General features: G+C 50.5%; 1 long non-coding RNA gene across 5 annotated transcripts in view; it reads left to right on the top strand.

Annotated features, from left to right (window-relative positions):
• LOC135273211 (uncharacterized) overlaps nt 1–17,500 on the top strand; it is a 110,302-nt gene that overhangs the window by 78,337 nt on the left and 14,465 nt on the right. For 3 of the 5 annotated variants that reach the window (XR_010341019.1, XR_010341022.1, XR_010341024.1), the window contains 2 exons: nt 1–9; nt 1,867–3,114. The exon at nt 1–9 is cut by the window's left edge and continues 162 nt beyond it. This is a non-coding gene — a long non-coding RNA (uncharacterized LOC135273211). Of the gene's footprint in view, nt 10–1,866; nt 3,115–11,386; nt 11,470–17,500 lie in introns of those variants that run through there. The other 2 variants (XR_010341021.1, XR_010341025.1) reach the window with 2 other exon arrangements.

A 17,500-nucleotide genomic window follows, 5' to 3' on the forward strand; every position in this document is an offset into this window, starting at 1 on the left:
GCCCGGGAGGTAGATCTCACACTTGCACTTCCGGTGTGGGTGTGGGTGTGGGTGTGGGTGTGGGTGTGGGTGTGGGTGTGGGTGTGGGTGTGGGTGTGGGTGTGGGTGAGGGCGGCGGAGGGGGCTGAGACAAAACAGTTCATGGGGGGAGGGGCAGACAGGAAACAGTTCATTGTGACCTTGGTTACCTTTTGCCTTTCTTCCCGTCCTCTTATTTGCCTGTTTATTCTTACCGTTTCTTTTCACTTCTATGTGTTACATTGATCCTTTCTTGGTTTCCTTGTTTAATTTACATATGGATGGACTTATGGATTTATTGAGGGAGGGAGGGAGGGAGGGAGGGAGGGAGGGAGGGAGGGAGGGAGGGAGGGAGATTCATAAATTATACATAACATGCAGTAATATATATGCAGATAATCATATATTATGTATGAAATGAATGGCCGGGCGCGATAGCTCACGCCTGTAATCCTAGCACTTTGGGAGGCCGAGGTGGGTGGATCACCAGACGTCAGGAGTTCAAGACCAGCCTGGCCCTCAGGGTGAAACCCCATCTTTGAGAAAAAAAAAAATTAATTAATTGTTCCACGTCTGTGTGTGTGTAAATATTTCTTTACATTAACTTTGATACTTATTTTAATTACCACTCTTCGCTCACATCCTCTTGGTTGTTTCTTCTTACGGTTTCTTTTTTTTTTTCCTTTTTTTTTTTTTTTTTTTTTGAGACGGACTCTTGCTCTCTTGCCAGGCTGGAGTGCACTGGCGTGGTCTCGGCTCACCGCAACCTCCACCTCCTGGAGTCAAGCGATTCTTCTGCCTCAGGCTCCCGAGTAGCTGGGACCACAGGCGTGTGCCACCACGCCCGGCTAACTTTTGTATTTTTTGTAGAGATGGCGTTTCACCAGGGCCGGGATGGTCTCGATCTCTTGACCTCATGATCCGCCCGCCTCGGCCTCCCAAAGTGCTGGGAATCCACAGGTGTGAGCCACCGCACCTGGCTCTTCTTATGGCTTCTTAACTCTTCCATGTCATTCTTACGTTTGTCATGTCTTCGTCCGTTCGTTAATTTAGTTAGAGGCGGGGTCTCGAGTATTTCTCTACAGGCATTCATTCATTCATTCATTCACTCACTTATTTGGGGGCAGGCTTGCGTTTATTTATCTAATTATATAGAGGCAGGCTCGCTTTTATTATTTATTCATTCATTCATTCATTCATTCATTTTTTTTTAATTTATTTATTTACTTTTAAATAGAGACAGGGTTTCACCATGTTGGCCAGGCTGGTCTCGATGTTCTGACCTCAGGTGATCCACCCGCCTCAGCCTCCCAAAGCGCTGGGGGATTACAGGCCTGAGCCACTGTGCCCGGCTATTTGTTTATTTATCTATCAATCGATTTATTTAGAGGCAGGCTCCCTCGCACGCATGCGTGCGTGCATGCATGCATTTATTTAATTAGTTAGTTTATTTTATTTATTTGGGGGAAGGCTCACATTTTTCTTTCCATCGAGGCAGGCTCGCATCTCTCTCTCTCTCTCTCTCTCTCTCCCCCCCCCCCCCCTCTCTCTCTCTCTCTCTCTCTCTCTCTCTCTCTCTCTCTCTCTCTCTCTCCCCCCCCCCCCTTCCCCACATCGGCCACCCCCCCTCGCCCCCGTCTGTCTCTCTTTAAAGGCAGGGTCTCGCTCTGTAGCCCAGGGTCACTCCAGCCTCAACGCTTTGGACCAAGACATCGGCACGTGGTCTCGCTTTGTGGCCCGCACTCTGGACACATATATTCCTTTTTAAATTTTGACGATGCTGCTGCTGCTGCTGCTGCTGCTGCTGCTGCTGCTGCTGATGATGATGATGATGATCAATTTATACAGGCGGAGGTGGTGTCGACTGACGGCTCGAGATGATCTCAAACTTTGGCGCTCCGGCCATCCTCCCACGTCGGCCTTTCAGACTGCTGCGATGACAGGCGTGAGCATGGATGGAACGGGCAGATCACGGGCTTGAGAGATCGAGACCATCCCGGCCGACGTGGTGAAACCCCGTCTCTACTAAAAATACAAAAATTAGCTGGCCGTGGTGGCGTGCGCCTGTAGTCTCGGCTACTCGGGACGCTGAGGCAGAAGAATCGCTTGAACCCGAGAGGCGGAGGTGGCGGTCGACTGAGATTGCACCACGCTACGCTACAGCCTGGGCTCACTGCAACCTCCACCTCCCGGGTTCCAGCGATTCCCCTGCCTCAGCCTCCCGAGTTGCTGAGATTATACAGGTACGTGCCTGTCATCCCAAGCCACTCGGGAGGCTGAGGCAGGAGAATCGCTGGAACCCGGGAGGCGGAGGTTTCGGCGAGCCGAGATCGTGCCACTGCTCTCCAGCCTGGGCAACGAGAGCGGAACTTTGTTGAGGGGGGGAAGAAATGCGAAATTTGGGAGTGAAAACTTGACCCCGGGACAGGAGGTAGCGTGCTGCAAGCTGTCTTCTTCTCCCCGTGAAATCCACGCTGTCTCCGGGAGCGTGGATTTCACGGACCTTCGTTTCCCTGTGACAGGTATTGCCACTCTGAGGTGGTGGGTCTGGCGCCCACTCGGAAACGCTATGGACTGGACTTCCATCTTAGATGGGTCCCATCTCCACCCCTAGCCTCCCTCCGTCCACACGCCCCCGCCCCTGGTCTCCTCTTCCTGTTGTCTAGGGGAATTGAAGTTCCATATGAACCCATGGGCGGGTGCCTAGGCTGTGTCCCCTGGGGGCTCTGGTCGACTAGTTGCAGGTGGGCACCACCTGAGAGGATTCCCTGGGTGGGCCCAGAAACGACCTGGCCCGAGAGGGATCGGGGAGAGGCTGGTGATGCGGCGTGCCTGAGCCGCTCCCCCCACCAACCTCCACCCCGACCCAGAGCGATCCAAGATTCCCTTCTTTTCCGTGCTGACATCTGCAAGCATCTAGCTAGGTCTTTTGTGTGTGTGTGTGTGTGTGTGTGTGTGTGTGTGTGTGTGTGTGTGTGTGTGTCTGTCTGTCTGTCTGTCTGTCTGTTATAAAGCTATTTATTTGGGTGAGTTATTCCAAGAGTTGTATACAGCTTTATTTTTTTTGGAATTGCAGTATTAAAGTTGCACTTTGGATTTAGGACTTACTGTCATTACTTTGGTGATATGTACGGTGGTCATCTAATGGATGCTGCACAGAGTAGGGACTACGGGGACCCACATTTTGTCCCCATCCCATCTTCAAATAATTGGGGTCTCTTAGGTCCGTGATGCAAAGGCATAAGACAATCCTGATCTTGAAGCCTTGAAGAAAGTCATTACGTATACACAGATAGAAAATGCAAATATGTCAATGTCATCTGATAGCTTGAAATAAAGAAATATTTTAGTTAAACTGTTATCAAAGTTCACATTTCTGTTAATGAGACATTACAAACCACAAGGTAAGGTCTTTACATTTTGGTTATTAAGCAGATTCAGTGCTTGGAACTATAGTTAATACTTAGTGGAATGATAAGTCTATCTACAAAGCGGGATAATGTATTAGACTGTCATGTATTCATTTTTTCCTGTATGCCAGGGTTTTTACATATTTGCCATATAAGTTGGCCTTTTGCAGGAGGAGTATAATTTACATTGTTTTTGACAGTGGGCTTAGTATGGTTAAATGTCCTATCAACTTGAAGGATGCTTCCATTTTTGTGGGTCTTAGCCTCTACCTGGTGCTTGCTATTGGGTGTGTTCAGGCACTGAGAAAGAGAAATAATGAGTGAGGCAGATGATGATGTTTGAACATAGGCCTTATCATTTAGTGAAGCATAAAAACACTGACACTTTTATATAAATGTCTTCGGGCATCACCTAGCGGCCACTGTAATGGAAAATCGAGGTGGCGCGGAGGGAGGTCTGCCTGACGACTTCACAGAGCCTGGGGCAACCGGTTTCTCTTCCTCCCATCTGGAGGCCCCTCCCTCTCTCCCTCGTTGCCTTGGGAACCTCCACCCTGGTGGGGGCCCTATGGTTCTTTTATCAGTACTTTGTGTTTCTTTGTTTGTTGGTGTCTTTCATGCGCATGCATAGACTCTTCTCCTTGGGCTTTATGAGGAGTTGGTTTATTTTTTTTAAGCCCCTCCCCCCCGCCCCTTTACTCCAATTCCGTGAGTTTGTGAGGTGGGTTCCCCCCGACACCGCACCTCCCGCCACCCTGCGTGGAAACGTTCTGGAGCCAGGCGGGTGGGCCTCCATCTTCTCTCCCCTCCGCCCACCCTTTGCCGGTTGACATTTGCATGGGTGATCGCCAGGCCTCACCTCACTCGGTGGCCACTGTTTTTGAAGATGGGGGCTGGGGCTGGGGCACGGTCCCACTTCCCCAGAGGCAGCGGGGGGCGATGGCACAGCCTTTGGCCCCCGTGGGCAAGCGGGTGGGCGGACTGGACTGTAGTGGTGGCGTTTTTTCACCCCTTCACGCCTCAGGCCCCCCTCCCTCCCTCCCTCCCTCCCTCCCTCCCTCCCTCCCTCCCTCCTTCCCTCCCTCCCTGGGAAAGCTTCATCTTGGCTGGGTCTCAATCACCTTTTATCATGATGTCTTATTTTCTCCTTCCTTGGACCAGCAAATTTGCAAAACGGGAAGGGCATCATGGCGCCACTCTGGGCCGTAGTAGTATTTGCCCAAAATAGAAACGCTGTCTAAAAAGTAATACTTTGCTCCCTTAAGATTACCGGAGGCGATGCCTTGGCACGGAATTCTAGGAAGGCGTATCTTTTCCCCAGGACGTGTTAGCTGCTGTTTTTCTCCTGTTGTTCACTAGCGCTTTTGTGGATTTCTCGACGTATGGTGACAGCGGGTTAATGTAAACTGTACTTCATAGTGTGATAACCTGCTTTTTGCCAGTTAAAACTAACTCTCTCCTTCTCAGACTAAAAGCTGTTCAGGCTTTATGTTAGCTTCCTGAGCTGGACAGACTCCATCTTAGCTTCTACATTTTAGTTGTTTTCCCACCATTCAGTACGGAACCAGAGTACGTAGCAGCTGGGGCGGGCTGACACTGGGCACCCCCAGGAATGCATTTGTTGATAAGAGGCCGACTTAAGTGGTACCAACAGAGCCTGGGAATGCAGGCAGCTGCTGTCCAGTGCCCAGAGCCCCCGTTACCTATGTAAGTTGTATGTCTTTTGTGACAACTGTACCCCTCGCACCTGGCACTGTTTTATTTCTCATGTACTAGGTTAACTTTTAACTTTTTGCTTACTCTGCTTTTGTGAAAAATTTGCTTCAGCTACGTTCCCCCTCCCTTTTAAAACTAGGGTATAAAAGACCACCTAACATTTTCTTAGGGGCCGGCCGAGAGAATTTTGTGCGTCAGCCACCTCTCGGTCGCTGGCATAATAAAGGACTCATAATTCAATCTCAGAGTGTGCTGCATTCTTTGACTCGCTCGGGTACAACAATAAGGTCTTCTGCTTCTGCTTCTTCTTATTCTTCTTTTTCTTTTTCTTCTCCTTCTTTCTTCTTCTTCTTCTTCTTCTTCTTCTTCTTCTTCTTCTTCTTCTTCTTCTTTTCTACTCCTTTCTTCTTCTCCTTCTCCTTCTTTTTTGTAGTATTTTATTTACTGATCTCTCTGAAACATGCACAAGTTTATATAGCTAAGGGAACTTACTTACCATGCTAAGATGTTGCTCAACATGACAAGTTTCTACAAAATATATTTCAAGGTATATAGTACCTTCATTTCATTCCCGAGGAATCAACATGTGAACATGACGTTTGGTTGGTGAAATTTAGGATACAAGCATAAGTGTCAAATAATATCACACTTCCGGTTTAATGGAAAACATAACGGTTGTGACAGTCTCACCTAACGCTTTGGTTAAAGAAAGGGAGAAGACGGACAGGGGTGTCACAGAAGCATGCGAGGATTTGACAGTTCGAATCATCTATAGCCCTTCTGAGAAACTACAGATGAAAAATACGTAGTAAAAATTTCTGTAGGCCGGGCGTGGTGGCTCACGCCTATAATCCCATCATTTTGGGAGGCCGAGGCGGGTGGATCATGAGGTCGAGAGATCCGGACCAGACCATCCTGGTCAACATGGTGAAACCCCATCTCTACTAAAAATACAAAAATTAGCTGGGCGTGGTGGCGCGCGCCTGTAGTCCCAGCTACTCTGGAGGCTGAGGCAGGAGAATTGCTTGAACCCGGGAGGCGGAGGTTGCGGTGAGCCGAGATCGTGCCATTGCACTCCAGCCTAGGTAACAAGAGCGAAACTCTGTCTCAAAAAAAAAAAAAGAAAAAGAAAAAAGAAAGAAAGAAAGAAAGAAAGAAAGAAAGAAAGAAAGAAAGAAAGAAAGAAAGAAAGAAAGAAAGAAAGAAAGAAAGAAGGAAGGAAAAAATTTCTGTAACATGGTGGTTTCGGTACATTTATACTGATCATCATTCCATTCACGCACTCAAATAACTGCTGCTTCTGATCACTGAAAACTAGATTCAAAGCCACTGCTCCACAAGCTGATGCTACCGGTCCCCTATAATAACAGGTAGTTTAAATCTGGAAAGAAGGCAAAGCATACTGGTTAGTCAATGACTTGTAGAGATAATTGAGGCTACACTACTATACATAATCAGGTGCACGGTGTTCGTAACAATGCATACTGTGGTCCGGAGGTAATTCCGATTACCATATTCTATATTTATTGGTCATCGACAGCATACATTTTATGCTCCAAAAGAAATACCCCGATCCATCCAACAAAATGGTCACATTTCATGTTCTTTTAAAGGCAGACGAACTAAATTTAACGAAGCATTGGCTCTTCTTAATATCCCATTTTCAAGTTACTGATACGAATCCGCCAAAGAAACAATTATGCGTTTTACCTAACATCAAGTAATCTGCAAAGTTCCCGAGACAGACGCATGGCTTGTTCAGTTTCCAAAAGTAAATACAGGCTTTCTGACTGAAAACATTCGCATTCCTAGCTCTCCTCTAAACCAAACATTCAAAAGAAAATTACAAAAAAATGACCTCTAAGCTTCTGAATAGTCCACTTGGTGACATAGAGTATTTTCCGTCCCAACACTTTCTCGACTGCAAAAGATATTTACTTCCTAAGTACATGACAAAGTCTTCGTTTCAAACCATTCACTCAGTTAGTTTCCATGGTAACATTGCGGGATTCCTTGGCCACCATCAGTCGCATTAGTTGACTGTGGAATTTCTCAATCTTCTTTACATCTTGAGCTTGCTCTGTTTTAGACACCAAAGAAACTCGATCATCTGTTACTTTCATACATACACCAGTTCCCATCAGAATGCCTGTATGTATTTGTCAGCTGGGCGCGGTGGCTCACGCCTGTCATCCCAGCACTTTGGGAGGCTGAGGTGGGTGGATTGCTTGAGCCTAGGAGTTTGAGATTGCTTGAGCCTAGGAGTTTGAGACCGGTCTGGCCAACATGGCAAAACCTCGTCTCTACTAAAATACAAAGATTAGCCGGGCATGGTGGCACAACTCCTGTAATCCCAGCTACTGGGGAGGCTGAGGCACAAGAATCGCTTGAACCCAGGAAGCAGAGGTTGCAGTGAGACAAGATCGCACCACTGCGCTCCAGCCTGGGCAACAGAGCAAGACTCCGTCTCAAAAGCAAAATTTAAAAAAGATATAAGGCACAACTGTAAACTTAGCTGAATTCTGATATCTACCCATTTTTGTGTCATCCCTATAGTTCACTTTGTATTAAGTTGGGTTTCATTTGGGATTTGCGATGTACATATATATTTCTAGCTGTTCATACAAAGTTCTTATATATCAAATGAAAAGTGTTTTTCTCGTATGTTATTAAGTAGTGAATATATAAGGACTGTACTGATCTTCTAGGCTTGAGTTTACATAGGTGAATATCACCAACACCTGGCCTTAGAAAAGGACCATGTCGTTTTTGTTTTGTTTTGGTTTTTTTGGGCTATGACTTACGTCTTTTCTTGCCTCCTTCCTAGACGTTCCTATTTCGCTTTCTTGTCGGCTCACTTTTTCCCGTTCTATTTTCCACCAAACCATCTGTAGAGCTACAGAAGGTATCCTTTCTTATTTTTGGTAAAAGCCAGAACTTTACCTAGGAATCTTTTAACAGTTTTTTAGTGCTTATTTTTAAAATCACTGTCAACAATAAATCTAAGCCTAGAAGTATCCCTTCTTTCAACATATTTTTATTTGTTTCCCCGAGATGTGAAAGGGTTTCATTCCTTTAAGAGGCCTAACAGATTTGCCCCGACAGAGTTCACAAAACCCACTTCTCTAGAACGTAAATTGCTATCATGGGAGACTACCCAGAAATCTGACTCATGGCCCTGTGCCCACACTCTAAGACCTGTGTCTTTTGGAGAAGATCACAATGATTTAAGGACATTTTGAAACTTCCAATTATGTCTAAAAATTATATTCTTTTGTTTACATGATGAAACTTTTTGTTGTTCCTTGCTGGTATATAATAAAATATGTACGTGGGCGGGGGGGGGGGGAAGAAGAAGAATGCCTGTGTTTGAGAACCACACGTGCCGTGCCGTGCCCTGCCGTGCCGTCACTGGGTCAGCGAGGTGAAGCTTCTCTCTCGGCAGGCAGGCAGCGTGGCTGAACTCCTCCCAGGTCTGGTACTGGGGCATCGTGGCCTGGAGTGCAAAAGTAAACAGAAGCAAGGCCGCAGAACCCGGCCCGGCAAACTACCTAGAGTCGCCAACGGACGCAAAAGTCATAAGGTCTTGTTTTCTACAAATTCATGAGGGCTTCTTCTTCTTCTTCTTTTCCTTCTTTTTCTTCTCTCCCTCTCTCCCCCCCCCCCGTCTCTGTCTCCCTCTCTCTCTCTCTCTCTCTCTCTCTCTCTCTCTCTCTCTCTCTCTCTCTCTCTCTCTCTCTCTCTCTCTCTCTCTCCCCCCCCCCCTCCGTCTCTCTCTCTCTCCCCCTCCCTCTCCCTCTTTTTCTTTTTACTAGAAGCTCAGGTAGATCTAATCTAATCTAATCCATTCCCAAGGCCTCAATTCTTTACTTTAGGAATCCCAGATTTGATCTCCATACAGAATCCTGTACGGAAGTGGCGAGTTGATTTCTGGACTTGGAGACCTCATAGATGTTACACATTAATAAAGATTCAGGCCTGGCACGCTCAGCCTCCCAAAGTGCTGGGATTACAGGCGTGCTGTTCACGCCCACTTATGCCCGGTGTGTTATGAGCGGCTCGGCTAACATGGTAACTTTGTGGCCCCATGGTTGGGCCTTTGGTTTCCACCCTAACAGCCAGAGGCTACCTGAGAGAGCCCTGTCCCTCGAAAGAAGGGTGGTTATCTGCAGATAGCAGCAGCGTCTTGCTGTGAAATCCACAAAGCCTCCACTGCGATTCAGAACGGTGTATGTCCCAAACGGCTGGTCCTGTTTATCTGCTCTGGTCTTTAGGAACGAATGCTCCCCTACTAAAATCTGTCACGGACACCTCCGGGACCGATGAATATGGTGGGTGCAAGTTCGGAGGTGAGGCGGGTACTTCGCTAGAGCTGAGGAGTTCGAGACCGGCCCGGGCGACAGGCTGCAGTGCATTTGTCTGTCCAAGGCCCATGGCAGCCTCCGCTTCCCTACCTCGAGCAATCCTCCCACCTCGGGCTCCAAAAAAGCTAGAACTACAGGCGCCTGCCATCACGATGCCCGGCTAACTTTTTAAGTGCTTTTATTTTTTAGTACAAACGGGGACTCGCTGTGTTGCCAGGGCTGGTCTCAAACTCCTGGGCTCGAGCGATTCTTCCACCTAAGTAAGTCTCCCAAAGTGTTGGGGTTACAGGCGTGAGCCATGGTGCGCTGTCCTCTTCTTTATTTCTTTCATTCCTCCTCTCTCTCTCTCTCTCTCTCTCTCTCTCTCGCTCTCGCTCTCGCTCTCGCTCTCGCTCTCGCTCTCGCTCTCGCTCTCGCTCTCGCTCTCCCCCCCCCACCGCTCTCTCTCTGTCTCTCTCCCTCCCTCCCTCTCTCCTCTCTCTCTCATTCTTTTTCTTTTTTCTCTTTCTTCCTCCCTACTTTCTCTGATTTCTCATTATCTTTTTCTTTCTGCTATTTCTCTTTCTATTTTCTTTTTCATCTTTCTTCCCTTTACATCTCTGTCTCTTTCTTTCTTTCTTTTTTCTTTTTTCTTTTTTTTTCCTTCGAGACGGAGTTTCGCTCTCGTTACCCAGGCTGGAGTGCAATGGCGCGATCTCGGCTCACCACGGCCCCCGCCTCCTGGGTTCAAGCAATTCTCCTGCCTCAGCCTCCCGAGTAGCTGGGACTACAGGCTGCGCCACCATGCCCAGGTAATTTTTGTATTTTTTAGTCGAGACGGGGTTTCGTCATGTTGACGAGGATGGTCTCGATCTCTTGACCTCGTGATCCACCCGCCTCGGCCTCCCAAACCAAAGTGCTGGGATTATGGGCGTGAGCCACCGCGCCCGGCCCTCTCTTTCTTTATATTTCTTGTTCTTTATCTTCCTTTTTATTTTTTTATTTTTTATTTATTTATTTTTTTATAAAGATGGGGTTTCACCATGATGGCCAGGCTGGTCTTGAACTCCTGAGCTCAGGTGATCCACCCACCTCGGCCTCCCAAAGTGCTGGGATGACAGGCGTGAGCCACCGCGCCCGGCCTGTTCCTTATCTTCCTTACTCTCTTTCTCTTTTCTTTATTTGTTTCTTTCCATCTCTCCGTGTGTGTGTCTTTCTGTGGATTCTGAAAGAGTCTCTTCAATCTGTACCACAGACCTCTGAGACTTTCGCTTTGTTGTGCTTTTCCTCCTTGTCGTGTAAAATGTGTTCGCTTATTCTTGTGGCCTGATGACGACATGAAGACGAATTGGGAAAGGAGGGAGTTTTTATTTCTGTGACTGCTGACGGGGAAACGGAAGGCCTGGAAAATATCGCCAGACCGACTCAAAGTTACAGAGGATGTCAGGGCCTGTATACCTTCCGAGCTCTCTGTGTACGTGTAACAGTGCGTATTCACCTCAAGAGGGAAGCGATTTTTTTTTCCTTTTTTTTTTTCCTTCCCCGCCCCCGGAGTCTTGCTCTGTCGCCCAGGCTGAAGTGCAGTGGTGAGATCTCGGCTCAGTGCGACCTCCACCTCCCGAGTTCCAGCGATTCTCCTGCCTCAGCCTTTCGAGGGCCTAGAGATGGTGGTTTCGTCGCGTGGACCGGGCTGGTTTGGAACTCCTGACCTCAGGCGACCCGCCCGCATCTGCCTCTGCCTCTGCCTCTGCCTACTAGAGTGCAGGGGTGACGGGCGTGGGCCGCTAGGCCCCGGCCTGCTTTTTCTTTTGTCACTAGAAAAGAAAATAGTGCGGGCCCTCTCGTGATCACGGTATAAACCCTTCTATACTGTGGAATACGGCGCGCGTGTGCGTGCGTGCGTGCGTGCGTACGTAGGTGCGTGTGTTTCTGTGTGTATTGCCGAGTCATGGTGCTTCCTTCCCCCGCAGGGGCTCCGCTCGGTTAGTTGTGGGGATAATGCCTGGGAGGGTGCCGGGCTGACACTTGCATATGTTGTCTTCGGGCGTCACCTAGCGGTCACGGTTCTTGAAGGTCTAGGCGGCATACGGGACGCTCTGGCCGCCCGCCCGCAGTCAGGAGCGATTGTGGCTTCTCTCCGCTACCCGCCGCCCCGCCCACGCCCCGAGCTCACCCGCCCCCGCCCCGCCCCGCCCCCACCTTGGTCCGTCCGTCCGTCCGTCCGTCCCCCTCACTCCCTCGTTGCCCAGAAGACCCCTGGAGACCCTGGCTGGGCCCGATTGTTCTTCTCTTTGATCCGTTGTTTCCCTTTCTCTCTTCGTGTCTTTTTTTTTTTTTTTTTTTTTTTGAGACGGAGTTTCGCTCTTGATACCCAGGCTGGAGCGCAATGGCGCTGTCTCGGCTCACCGCAACCTCCGCCTCCTGGGTTCAGGCAATTCTCCTGCCTCAGCCTCCTGAGTAGCTGGGATTACAGTCACGCGCCACCGTGCCCAGCTAATTTTTTGTATTAGTAGAGACGGGGTTTCACCATGTTGACCAGGATGGTCTCGATCTCTTGACCTCGTGATCCACCCGCCTCGGCCTCCCAAAGTGCTGGATTACAGGCTTGAGCCACCGCGCCCGGCCTCTTCGTGTCTTTTTAACCCATATGGACTCTGCTGCCTGGGTTTTATGGATGACAGCTCCACTTTAGGCCTTGCCGTTAGTGGGGACTTTCCTGATTCTCCTCAGTTGTAGTGAAAGCAGGTAGATGTCAAGAGCGTGCAAGTAAATGGCATTTCCCAGAAGTCATCGAATGGGTGTGGAGGAAGAAACATGCGGTGCCCCCCTTTCAAGGCAGCGATGCCAGCAATAATGAATTAGGTGTCATTGCTGGAGTCGGCTTGTTTCCTGAGTTGCCCTCCGTGCCCACCCCCACCCCAGGCTTGAAAACATTCTAGAATAACCCACTGTGCCTCCGTCCCTTCCCCTTCCTCTTTCTGTCCCCTTCTGCTTGCTCCCCTCGGTTTCTCTCGTTCCAGTCAGGCATATCCTCTCCACTCCACCCCCACCCCCACTCCTTAGGTAAATTCAACCACCCTGGCCTGGGCCCTCATAGTCATTTTTTTTTTTTCATTTTTAAGATAGAGTCTCGCTCTGTCGCCCAGGCTAGAATGCAGCGGTGTGATCTCTGCTCACTGCAACGTCTGCCTCCCGGATTCAAGCAATTCTCCTGCCTCAGCCTTCTGAGTGGCTGGGGTTACAGGCATGCGCCACCACGCCTGGAGAACTTTTTCCTTTTCTTTATACGTTAAAATTAAAGAAGTTTTTTTGTGTTTTTAGTAGAGACGGGGTTTCACCATGTTGGCCAGCCTGGTCTTGAACGCCTGACCTCAGGTGGTCCACCCGCCTCAGCCCCCCAGAGTGCTGGGATGACAGGCTTGAGCCTCCGCGTCCGGCTCATAGTCACTTTTAACGGTTACGTTAAGTGTAAATTTTTATTTTCCTGGCCAACATATTAGTAAGGTGGAAGGTGTGTCGTAGCCCCTACCTGGGCCTTACTATGCTTTTAGAGGATTAAAAAACAAGAAAATAGGCCGGGCGCGGTGGCTCAAGCCTGTAATCCCAGCACTTTGGGAGGCCGAGGCGGGTGGATCACGAGGTCGAGAGATCGAGACCATCCTGGTCAACATGGTGAAACCCCGTCTCTACTAATACAAAAAAATTAGCTGGGCACGGTGGCGCGTGCCTGTAATCCCAGCTACTCAGGAGGCTGAGGCAGGAGAATTGCCTGAACCCAGGAGGCGGAGGTTGCAGTGAGCCGAGATCGCGCCATTGCACTCCAGCCTGGGTAACAAGAGCGAGACTCCGTCTCAAAAAAAACAAACAAAAAAAAAAACAAGAAAAGATCTTTCTATCCTTTCTCCTTTTGTTTCTGTCTTCCTAATTTCCTTTTCCAGCTCTTTCTTTCTTTCTTTGTTTCTTTCGTGGTTTCTGTGTTTCCTTGTATTTTGTCTTTTTTTGCGACAGAGTCTCACTCTGTCACCCAGTTCTGTGTTTCTTTCGTGGTTTCTGTGTTTCTTTCGTTGTTCCTGTGTTTCTTTCGTGGTTTCTGTGTTTCTTTTGTTGTTCCTGTGTTTCTTTCGTTGTTTCTGTGTTTCCCTTTTTTTTTTTTTGAGACAGAGTGCCACTCTCTCACCCAGTTCTGGTTCTTTCGTTCTTTCTGTGTTTCTTTCGTTGTTTCTGTGTTTGCTTTCCTTTATTTTCTTTTTGCGAGACAGTCTCACTCTGTCACTCGGTTCTGTGTTTCTTTCGCTGTTCCTGTGTTTGTTTGTTTGTTTGTTTCTTTCTTTCTTTCTTTCTTTCTTTCTTTCTTTCTTTCTTTCTTTCTTTCTTTCTTCTTCTTTCTTTCGAGACAGAGTCTCACTCTGTCACCCAGTTCTGTGTTTCTTTCGTTGTTCCTGTGTTTCCTTTTTTTTTTTTTTTTTTTCTCCTTTTTTTTTTTTGAGACAGAGTCTCACTCTGTCACCCAGGCTGGAGTGCAATGGCGCGATCTCGGCTCGCTGCAACCTCCGCCTCCCGGGTTCAGGCGATTCTCCTGCCTCAGCCTCCTGAGTAGCTGGCATTACAGGCAAGCGCCACCATGCCCAGCTAATTTTTTGTATTTTTAGTGTAGACGGGGTTTCACCATGTTGACCAGGATGGTCTCGATCTCTTGACCTCGTGATCCACCCGCCTCGGCCTCCCAAAGTGCTGGGATTACAGGCGTGAGCCACCGCGCCCGGCCTAGTTCTGTGTTTCTTTTGTTGTTTCTGTGTTTCTTTCGTTGTTCCTGTCTTTCTTTCTTTCGTTGTTCCTGTCTGTCTGTCTGTCTGTCTGTCTGTCTTTCTTTCTTTCTTTCTTTCTTTCTTTCTTTCTTTCTTTCTTTCTTTTTCTTTCTTTCTTTCTTTCGAGACAGAGTCTCACTCTGTCACCCAGTTCTGTGTTTCTTTCGTTGTTCCTGTGTTTCCTTTTTTTTTTTTTTGTAGCTGGGATTACAGGCGCGTGCCACCGCGCCCAGCTAATGTTTGTTTTTTTAGCAGAGACGGGGTTTCAACATTTTGGCCAGGCTGGTCTCGAACTCCTGACCTTGTGATCCACCCGCCTCGGCCTCCCAAAGTGCTGGGATTACAGGCATGAGCCACCGTGCCCGGCCTCTGCGTTTCTTTGTCTCTCTTTCTCTCTCTCTCTCTCTCTCTCTCTCTCTCTCTCTCTCTCTCTCTCTCTCTCTCTCTCTCTCGCTGTTTCTTTCTCTCTGTCTCTCTGTCTCTCTGTCTTTCTTTCTAGACGGAGCCTTGCTGTGTCGCCAGGCCAGATAGTGTTTAGTACCGAATTTTATTTTCTCCATTTTCTGTCTTTTTCTTCCTTCCTTCCTTTCTTTCTTTCCTCCTCCTCCTCCTCCTCCTCCTCCTCCTCCTCCTCCTCCTCCTCCTCCTCCTCCTTCTTCTTCCCCTTCTTCTTCTTTTTTAATTTTCACCTTGATGCAGGTGGGCGAACGCTGAAAAAGGCATTAGCCTCTTCTTTCTTTCTTTCTTTCTTTTTCTTTCTTTCTTTCTTTCTTTCTTTCTTTCTTTCTTTCTTTCTTTCTTTCTTTTTCTTTCCCTCCTTCCTCCCTCCCTTCTGTCCTTTTATCTGTTCCTTTCCTTTATTCTTTCTTTCTTTCTTTGTCTTTTATACTTTCTTTTTTCCTCTCTTTCGCCCTTCTTTCCGTCATCTCTTTCCTCATTCTTTCTCTTTTTCATCTTTCTTCATTTTCCACCTTTCATCATATACCTTCTCCAGATTTTTTAAATTCTGTCTGTTTTCTCCATCTCCTTCCTCCCCGCTCCCTGCTTGCTTTCTTCCCTCCCTCCTTCCTCCATCTCTCTTTTTTCTATCCCCTCCCTCCCTCCCTCCCTCCCTCCCTCCCTCCCTCCCATCCCCCACCCCGTGTGGATTGTGAACGTGTCCTCATTCGGCGTCTCTCTGTCACCTGAACGACTCGCGCCCGAGTCCTGTGTGTTCTTTCTCCCTCCGAGATGCATCTCCAAACACCCACACGTCATGGGCTTGTCTTTTGACTCTGTCTCGGTCTACGCAGATACACGTTTGGAGGAGCGTTTCTGTGGGGTTGGGGTGGAGGGGCTGTGTTTTCGGCCTCGGGAAGACTTTCTCGACTCACGGTTTCGGTTTTGCGGTCCGCCGGCCGCCCTGCCATCCGGATGTGTCTCGGTGACAGGTTTGGGATGGTGACATGTCGCCGGTTTTCGGGCTCCATCTGGTGGCCGCTTTTATATGGTTCTCCTGGCTTCCAGAGCTCCGGTGGCAGCTGCTGAGCGAGGGGAGCGTCCCTGCTGTGAGCTAGGCAGAGCTCCGGAAAGCCTGCGGCTGTCAGCGGGGCTGTCCCTGTGGCGCCAGAGCTCTGGCGAGTCACTTGTGAGTCAGAGCACGGGCGTGCAGGGCTATATAGGGGCAGGCTGTCGCCGAGTTTCCAGGCCCGAGCGAGGTGTGCGGGCTGCCGGGGCTGGTCGACCAGCACGCCGTAGCTCCCGAGGCCCGACCCGCGACCCGCGGGGACCCTCCGGGCATGGCGCGGGTGGCCGGGGACGCCCCTCCCCGGCCCTGTCGCGGGCCTGTGCGGGCCCTGGCCGCCTGAGGCACCCGCCGAATCTCTTTTCCAAGTTCTCGTGGGGAGTCGGTGGCCGTCCTGCGCCGTCCTCCCGGGGTGCCGTACCCGGCTGCGGTCCCTCTGCTGTGATACTTTTCTTCCAAGTCCGCGTTCGTAGTCGGAGAGTGGTCCCTGAGAGCGCCTTCGGTCCCTCGTGTGTCCCTCGCGTGTGAGGGGACGGCCGAATGGGTCTCGCTCTGGAGGCACGGGTCGGCCCCTGCGTGGCACCGGTGGCCCGGAGGGCGTCCCTGGTCTTGGGGGTCGACGAGACGGCCCTGGGTGCTCCGTGTGTGGCTGCGATGGTGGCCTTTTTGGGGACAGATGTCCGTGTCGTGCGTTTCTGAGTCGGTGGTGTGGCCGGTGACTCGACCCCCTGCCCCCCAGGGTGGGTATATCTTTCACGCTGAGTTTGAATTTTGGGCCACCGGGTTGTTGCTGACACGCTGTCCTCTGGCGACTTGTCGCTGGAGAGGTCGGGCCTCTGGATGCGTGGGGGTTTATCTGGTCTGGCGGTGACCTGGCTAGCCGGCCCTGCTCTGGCTTGAGCCGCCGGCTGGGGCCCGTGTGCCTTGCCTCTCACGCATCCGTCTGAGTGTCCCGGCTCCCCGGTGCCGCCCTGGGTGGGCCCGGGTCTCCTCTGACCCACCCGGGTGTGGTGGGGAGAGGCCGATGCGGGTGGGGGGCTCCCTTCCGCCTGCGCGTGCGCTCCCCGCTGCGGGCACCTGGGGCGGTCGTGACAACCCCGCTCCGTTGGCTCCGTGCCGTGCGTGTCAGGCGTCCTCCGCTCCCTTGGGGTTGTCCGCCGTCCCTTCCCTCAGAGCGGGGCTGGCCGACCGCGGGCTGTGGTCGGCTCGGTGGTTTGGTGAGGCTGGTGAGGTCCCGTTGCTCCGCTCTGGGTCTTGTTCCGATCGATGTGGTGACGTCATGCTCTCCCGGGCTGCGACCGTTCCGCGGTGGGCGAGGGACGGACCTTCATGGTGAATGGCTCCGCTCTTCTCACCCCACCCGCGGGGGGGCCCCGTGTCTCTCCTCTCCCTGCATGTGTGGGGCTGGTGGTGGGAGGCATTAGGGGTACGGAATCCGGCCCGACCTCGCCGTGCTTCTCCTGTCGTCTGCCTGGCGGGGGCGGCGGGGTCCTCTGACACGGCAGGCATCCCTCGCTCTCGCCTCCTGTGGGTGTTGCCTTGCGGGCGCGGCCCCCCTCCGCGGCGGTGGGGGGCTGTCCCGCCGGCCCGTCGTCCTGCCCTTGCCGGGGTGGTGCGAGCGTTGGCTCCGCTCAGGCCTTTGCGGTGCTCCTGGAGCGCTCCGGGTTGTCACTCAGGTGCCCGAGGCCGAGTGGTGGTGGTGTT

The sequence above is a fragment of the Aotus nancymaae genome, unplaced genomic scaffold (genome assembly GCF_030222135.1).
Source record: "Aotus nancymaae isolate 86718 unplaced genomic scaffold, 86718_ANA_hifiasm-v0.15.2.pri h1tg000466l, whole genome shotgun sequence".
NCBI lineage: Eukaryota > Metazoa > Chordata > Mammalia > Primates > Aotidae > Aotus > Aotus nancymaae.